Source organism: Octopus sinensis, linkage group LG7 (assembly GCF_006345805.1).
Source record: "Octopus sinensis linkage group LG7, ASM634580v1, whole genome shotgun sequence".
Classification (NCBI taxonomy): Eukaryota; Metazoa; Mollusca; class Cephalopoda; order Octopoda; family Octopodidae; genus Octopus; species Octopus sinensis.
The window spans coordinates 57,479,880-57,488,885 of NC_043003.1; the positions used below are offsets into that span (position 1 = coordinate 57,479,880).

Below are 9,006 nucleotides of genomic sequence, written 5' to 3' on the forward strand. Positions count from 1 at the left end.
AACCTTATCATTTCGGGTCCTCTCTTTCGATCGGAGCCTCCAACTGTATGAAAATTTCCTGACTCAACACCCCACCCCCTTTGTCAGATTTTTCATGGGCCGGCTGGTCTATCTCAGATACATGGGGAGCTGAATTAAATTTTTCATCAACACAGGGGAGCAGAAATATATTTTTCAATGTCCAAGGGGGACCGAATCACGATAAAGGTTGAGAATCGCTGATCTATAAGAATGATTTTTATTTAGGTACATCGTAAAAGTAAGTATAAAGAACTGCTAAATATAAAGGAAAGTATGTTTTTTCAAGCAAATACAGTCAGAAAAAAATATTTGCCATTTCAAGTCATCACTAAAAACAAAGCTCATCAATTTTTGAATGAAATAATAATTTTATTTTTTATCGTAAGTTGTAAATTTTGCCCGAACAATAAAGCAAATAATCACCAAATGCATTGTAAAAGAATCTGCAACTCGATAGCAAATATCTCCAAATTGATTAGAAATGCATAAATTTAATAATAACGACGCTAAATAAAATTTGGTCGAGAAAAGCCAAAGAAATTACTTTATATCAACAAAAATCAGGCACGCACCTATATAGAGAACAGATTCTACTCAAGTGGTGAAACATACCAAATGCACAGAGTTGAAACGCTGTTCGATTATTCTTTTCAGCGTTGAATGTTAACCACCTAAGGGTCTCTCCTTTGGTCCTGTATCTTTGTTGGTTTTGCAAAAGGCTGTGCTATTGTTTTTGTTATTGTTACTGCTATGAATTTGTTGCTCATAATGTATATAACATACCAGTTATATACTGCTTTTCATTCATCCTCTCCTCTCGCTTTTGCCCATATTTGTATTTTGACTGTGGCATTCTCACAAGCCGCAGCTGCGACGATTTTCTTCTCCTTTCGATTTATATTGCTTTCTTTTAAAACGCAGTACATCTATAAGAGATGTTATCTCGGGACAGAAACTACAGTAAGCTGCATGTCAACGGTGAATATACCTTAATTATGATACATAGATGGCTATTGTATTTACATTGATTTGTTGTTGTTGTGGTTGCTATTGCTATTGTTATTGTTGTTGTTGATATTGTCAGTTTAACCTCAGATCAAACCTGAGTGAGCTGATTTCTGATGAAAGATATTCCAGCTATGACCATCTAGTATATAAATTTTTGGAAGAATAAAGGGGACTAAATTACCTACTTTATCTTGATTTATTTAATATGAAAGGAAGTGTGATTTGAGAAAGATTTACACACAAACACACACACACACACACATTTATATACAGACATATATGAATATATTGATAAATAGATTCACACATACATACTCATCTACACTTACATACACATTATACACGTATGTACATAATATATATATATATTTGTAAGGATACATATATATATATATAATATACATATATAATGTTCACATTACATATGATGTATATATACATATATATATATATATATAATATATATATATATACATATATATATACATATACATATACACACACACACATATATATATATATATTTATATACGCACACACACACACACACACAAATATATATATATATTATATATATATATATATATATATACATATATAAAGCATTTTATATCGCGCAGGTCGATCTGTTTTTGCTGTTGTTTGATATTGATGGCTTTTGTTCTTGCCGTTAGCGTTCTTGTTGTTGTTGTGGTGGTGGTTGTTCTTGTTGTTGTTGTTGTGGTTGTCGTTTTTGTTGTTGTTGCTAAAGCTATCGATTTCAATTAGCAAAGCGCAGTTGATTTTCCACAACGGATTTAATTGATAGACATCCGATACTTGAGAGGCAAAAGAAAAATAGAGGCTTTCAGATGGCTTAGCTTCCTTTCAATGGAAATTAGCACGCTCGCGCGCACTCACAGAAATACCTTCACATATATATATGCTCCTACACACATACACACACACATATATATATATATATATATATATATATATATATATATATATATTATATATATATATATACCAATACACATATATACTTACACAATCACATGCACTGCCGTTCACACATGCGTAGTTGCAAACGCATAGACACAGAGAGACAGAGACACGCAACAGCATATATGGCTTCGTTCTCGAGGCATTCGTTCTACAGTATAACTTTTATTATTATGTAAAATGAGCAATGTCACGCGTCATTGAGCCCTGACATGTGACAGGATGCCACAGTCATTGTTACGATGTGGTAGAGGAAGTAGGGGGTGAGAATTTCAAAACCAAAATGTCAGATCAGGTCGTAGAGTAACGGATGTGGACAGCTATAATGTGATTTAGAGTTATCACTAAAAGGAAGCAACGTGTAAATTTGAGGTTAAAATGTTATGGAGGATGACTTAATGTTGAGTGTCGAAAGGGTTGGGGTTTAAGAACGGAGCATTAATTTAGACGTATAAAACAACGAATACACTGATTACATACAAAGCATGTGTGGGAAATTATGACGTATGAAAGCGGCGTTAGATTTTGACGTATAAGCGCGATATGCATTCATTACGTATCAATAAGATTTGAAGGATGTGACGTAATAATTCAGTGTTGGTTTTCAATGTATCAAACGGCGTATACGTTGATTACGTATAAATGAGAGAAGGATAATATGACATAAGAATTCAGTGAGAAATGGCTGTATGGTTAAAAAACTCGCTTTGTAGTCATGAAGGTTCGGGTTCAGTCCCATTGCACGATATCTTGGGCGAGTATCTTCTCCTATAGCCCCGTGGCTGGTAAAGTCATTGTCTCTGCAATACCGCCAACACTCCTTTTTAAGCTTTGAGTTTTATAGATTGCTATGTTGCAAATGTATGTACGTCAGCAATAGACCTCCTTACTTGTGCTTGCCTCAAATCAATCGTGTGTTTTTACCCGTTTTTTACCGAAGATCTTTGATACAGTACTGTGGTTTCTCAGAGAAACCCCATCTCAAATGAGCGTCACCTTCCGTTAGGCTTGCAAGAAAAGTATTCTACAATGACCTGATGACCTTCAATAATTTTTGTGGGCGTTGCTTCATCTTGGCATAAATGTGCTGCTTCCAGGAGGTTTCAGACAAGTGCATCATCAGTAACTGGAGTCTAATGTTACAGCTTTCCAAAGCGTGATCCGCGTTGTAGTTGGAACTCTTCAGGTTTTTTGGTGTCCTATACACATCAAGTCTAGGTACTATCAGTAACTGGAAAGGGGATATCTACAAGACATTTCATGTCAGAAAGGTGTTGGTGACATATCATCCCTGGAGAGTGTAAGGTTAATGCTATCATCGCTCATTGTCATTTACGCTGCCAGTCGAATATCGCCCAAATATCGCAAGATCAGAGTGCTTGCTCGACACTTACACTGATACTGAAGTCATCAAGCATCAGTAGCTTGTTTTATCCTGGAATTTACTATAATCTCCATGGTAGCTGGTCATAGAACTCGTCCTATGTGTCTTGTGTGGAACAGAGGCTTGGAGAATAAACATTAGCAAAGCTGATAATGTCATTGGATGTATAGAGTCGAAGTGAGATAAATAAACGTTCTGTTCTTCTCAGGGTGGGTTCCAGCTTCAACAGTGAGTTCGTAACAGAAAATCCAGTGCAATAATATCTGAGCTGTTTTCCTGCCAGAAGGTATAGTCTCTCTCAGGTACAATCACTGAATCTATGAGGCCTATCCCTTAAAGTGCTCTAATGCCACTTAAAGATTTAGCAATTCGTGATAAACCACTATTATCTTTCCTCTAATGCTGACCTTCTGAAGATTATCTGTACATTTCTCTATTGTAAACTGCAATCCGATTCCATTTTTCTCTCCTTAGTGTACCTCGGGTAGTATATACTGTCTCTGGTCTAGTTTAGATGTATCTCTATGTCCCAGACACTTAGTAAAATAGACGAACTGTAGTAGAAGAATGATAAATTGGATGGTGTCAGCCCGGGCGCCTTGTGAGCTACATAAGCGCAAGGTGGCAACTGTTTTATAGACTGCTGAGCGTTTTACATGTTGTATCATTACGGTGAGGCAATACTGGAATTTTTTCTGCAAAGCGTAAGTTTGAGCTACGTTATTACAGAAGATCAGCAGCTGCCCAACTGGATTGGTCTCTATTCTCCAGTATCACTGGTGTGCCCAACTGAAGGTTGGACACCAGCATTATCATAGAAATTTCCAAAACAATGTTGAAAACTAAGTCGAGTTGTCATAATACCAAAGACTTTCTTATAAATGCGTTTTAACTACTTTCTCTTAAATGCCTGCCAAAATTAATAACCTCGATTTAACCGAAACACTTGTTTAAAGAATTCAGCACCCGTCCTCACCTCTTTTCCTGTCAGTTTAAAGAATTCCGCCGGACTTCGAAGCTAGGTCGCGGGACTTACTCCACGATTTCACTACGTTTGTGCCATATGCATACATACATACGCACACACATATACATACACACAAACACATATCCATACATATACACACACAGACACATATATATATATATATATATATATACATACATAATTATGTATAAATACATATAGATAGACTGATATATATATATATATATATATATATATATATATATATATATATATGGAGAGAGAGAGAGAGAGAGAGAGAGAGAAATTTCTTGTATGTATTTATGCTTGTACATGCATGTATATACGCAAATATATACACGTATATGTTCGATAGTATAGTATGTTAGTTCACATTTATATGTTTGAAAAATAAGATGGACATACACACATAGTAACACACATACATAAACACATATACATATATATATGCATACACATACATCTCAATATACACACAAAAAATACACACATGCATGCACACACATATAAACACTCACGCACACACACACACAAAAGTGAGTATATGTCTGAAGGAATATGTACGTAAGCGTGCGTGTCGGGCGTTGTAGCTTATTTTCTGGTTCCTCCACAAACTTCACATTAAAACCATCATCATCAACATTAAATGACATTTCCCATCATAGATTCACTCAGTGCAAAATTAGACAGAATTCTTCAATTGTCTCACGCAGCAACAAGACAGTACGTTACAAATAAAACTGACACGAATGGTAAACATCACAACCATAATAATGTCGGCACGATACTCTTTTACTTGTTTCAGTCATTTGACTGCGGCCATGCTGGAGCACCGCCTTTACAGCCGAGAAAATCGACCCCAGGACTTATTCTTTGGAAGCCTAGTACTTATTCTATCGATCGCTTTTGCCGAACTGCTAAGTTACGGGGGACGTAAACACACCAGCATTGGTTGTCAAGCGATGTTGGGGGGGACAAACGGGTACACATGAACATACATACATACATACATACATACATACATACATACATACATACATACATACATACATACATAGATAGATAGATAGATAGATAGATAGATAGATAGATAGATAGATAGATAGATCGACGATGGGATTTTTCAGTTTCCGTCTACCAAATCCACTCACAAGGCTTTGGTCGGCCCGAGGCTAAAGTAGAAGACACTTGCCCAAGGTGCTACACAGTGAGACTGAACCCAGAGCCATGTGGTTGGTATGCAAGCTACTTACCACATAGCCACTCCTGCGCCTATACCATATAATATTATTGAGGGAGATGTAATCGATTTAATTGACCCTAATATTTCACTGGTAATTATAGTCTGACCTTTGGAAATAAAGGAGGTTTTCGACCCTGGCGTGAATTGAACTTAGAACTAATAGGGTTGCGTGAAAATTTATCACCGCCAGGCATTTAGTCTGGCGTGTTCTGATTTTGACATCCAGTCCTCAAATAAGAAAATATCGATTTCGTTTTCTATGCGCAAATACAGAGCAGTGCTTCACTAATTTTTATTGAGATTGTATTGTTGCTGTTGTTGTTATTTAGCCCCAAGCAAGCCCCGATCGAGCAGACGTTTAAAAGACGTTCCCGCTGTGACTGTCATGTTTTTGTTTGTTTTTGGCTTTTTTTTTTTTGTAGTTTGCTTTCACACATAAAATCCCTACAGACACATATTACATATATCAACAACAAAGTTGTTACATAAAGTCTACATAGGCGCTGGAGTGGCTGTGTGGTAAGCAGCTTGCTTACCAACCACATAGTTCTGGGTTCAGTCTTGTGAGTGGATTTGATAGACGGAAACTGAAAGAAGCCCTTCGTATATATATATATATATATATATTATATATATATATATATATATATATATATATATATATATATGTTTGTGTGTCTGTGTTTATCTCCCCAACATCGCTTGACAACCGATGCTTGTCCGAAAGGATGAAAGGCAAAGTCGACCTCGGCGGAATTTGAACTCAGAACGTAACGGCAGAGGAAATGCCGCTAAGCATCTCGCTTCGCATCACATTGCGGTTAAATAAAACTAACGCCTGGATTCGACGGCACACGAGAGTTAACATTTCAAATTGTGTTACATTTCAAGAAGAGAATATGTGCAACACGTGGCCAAACAGACTTGCGAATGCGGATGAGGAGAATGGGGCGGCAAGTGCACTCCTAAATATTTTGTTGGGCAAAGAAAATGCTTTGAAGATGGTCCTGAAAAACTTCATCGCCGAAACATTTTTGGACTGATTTGAAACATTAATTTTCTATTATTGACTTTATTTGATTTCATTGATGTACAAAAATGATAATAATTATCATTATTGTACTTGTGTTTCTTTTGATATTACGACTGAAAAAACTTGACTCTGTAAAAAAAACTTTGGATCTGTGTTTGCAGCTCCTAAGAAAATTTCGTTCCCATACTTTTGAGAATAATAAAACTAACATGTCAAGATAACATTCGGTAATTTTTGACGAGACACAGCATTCCATAACCGTTGAAGAACAGATGGCATTTTCTATTATTTTCTAAGGGTACAAGCGAGAATATCCAAGACCAGGCATTCAAATTATTTAATAGTCAGATAAATATAAGAAGGGTAAAAGGGCCGCTAGATACATGACATAGGAAATTATCCTGTCACTGAAACTGGAATTTTTCTCTAAATGTTAAATTATTGATATTTTGTTGAGAAAATATGTGAATATTTTATTACGTTGAGTTACTGAAATATTTTGGGAGTTTCCTCACTCTCCCGATATATTCGATGCAGATTTTAATATTTGCGGTTATGCATTTAAAATTAGAATGTAATAATTTATCAAAATGATTAAACGATTTCGATTTTGAGTTTGTTTTACAATAATTTTGATTTGAAACCGCGCGTTGAAATCATTATTGCTATATTTGGGAAGAGTCATAATTGATAAAAACCTATAAACACATCCACTGGTTGTTGCTCATCTATATTTCACTTCTCTTTTTCAAAACATTTGATGTTTACTATTGACCCACAAAATATTTCACGCCGCACTAATCTTTAGCTATTGATTAGTTTAGTGGGGAAAGAAAGAGAAATGAAGTGTAGACAAATAATAACCAGTGATTGCATTTCTAGGTTGTATTGATTATTAGACTCGACTCCAAAGACTCATGGAACCGGAACTTGATTCCCCTGTTTCCACAGCGCATAACTGACCGAAATCACAACATTCGCCACGAATGGGACGTCGGTCCGTCGCAGATTTGACTCGTTTTCACCTGAGTGGACTGGAGCAACGTGAAATGAAATGTTTTGCACGAGAATACAATGCATCACCCGGACCGAAATCGAAACCCTAACCACTTGTCCACACGACTTTACTTTATCAATTATGGCTCTTTCGAAATATAACAATATTAACATTTTGCTGACTATCTTAAGCGTGTTTATTTTACTATTTATGATGTAATTGTTGTCTGTTCTTTAGCCAGGCATGGCTGGATAAAGAACAGACAACAAGAGCCGGTTTTATTGGCGTGTAGGTTTCCCACCCGGTGCAGGAGGAAAGAGTGGGAAAAAGTTGTGGCGAAAGAGTCAACAGAAGGTCGCCATTAACTTCTGTCAGAGCCGCGTGGGAGTTTAGGTGTTGTCGTTTATAAACACACACATCGTCCGGTCTGAGGTCTGAACCCGCGATCCCTCGACTGCGAGTCCGCTGCTCTGAACACTAGGCCATGTGCCTCCACTTTATCAATTATGGTTCTGTCGAAATATAACAATATTAACATTTTACTGGCTATCTTAAACACGTTTATTTTACTATTTATGATGTAATTGTAGTCTGTTCTTTATCCAGCCATGCCTGGCTCATACTTTTTATGATACTATTTATGATATAATTATGTGAGTAAAATTAAGACATAACTTAAGGATTGGCAAATATAGTCTAATTAACAATATGTCTAGGTAGAACATAGTAGGGTTACGGTTTTAACGCTTTTGGACTAATGCTTGTTTAATAAGGTCTGACTTGACACTAAATAACAGTAACTAGAATTCTAAGTGGTTATCATTATGCTATAGTTATATACGTATAAAACTATGAGATAATAGAATGTCATTGCTGTTTGTTCCTTCTCGAACCATGCTTGGCTCATAAGGACCGGTTTCCCGGTTTCATTGGCGTATAGGTTCCCCATCTGGACGAGATGCCGGTCTGTCTCAGGTGCGCTGCTAGATACAGGAGGAGAGAGTGAGAGAAAGTTGTGGCAAAAGAGCCAGCAGAAGTTCGCCATTACCATTACCGTGTAGAGCTTAGGTGTTTCGCTCATAAACACACACATCGCCCGATCTGAGTTTCGAACCCACGATCCCTCTACCGCAAGATAATAGAATACTCGTGCCTAAATATTCACTTGGTTATTTTAAGCCAGTCTTTACCAAATTTATCGAACGCTTCAGAATTTGATAGTCATCATCAGGTGTTCGATTCCTTCTAAGCATAAAGTTATCCCGCAGGCTTACAGGATCGAAACGTCGATATTTTTCTTATAGAAATATAAGACCAGAGTTCAAATCCGTGAAGGGATATTGAGGAA

At 36.6% G+C, this 9,006-nt stretch overlaps 1 long non-coding RNA gene across 1 annotated transcript; it reads right to left on the bottom strand.

Moving 5' to 3' along the window:
* Positions 1–296: 296 nt before the first annotated feature.
* LOC118764095 lies at positions 297–8,624 on the bottom strand. Its single transcript, XR_004999886.1, has 3 exons — positions 8,614–8,624; positions 5,274–5,278; positions 297–527 (listed from the first exon to the last, which is right to left on the bottom strand). It is a non-coding gene; the product is annotated as an uncharacterized LOC118764095 (long non-coding RNA).
* Positions 8,625–9,006: the final 382 nt, after the last annotated feature.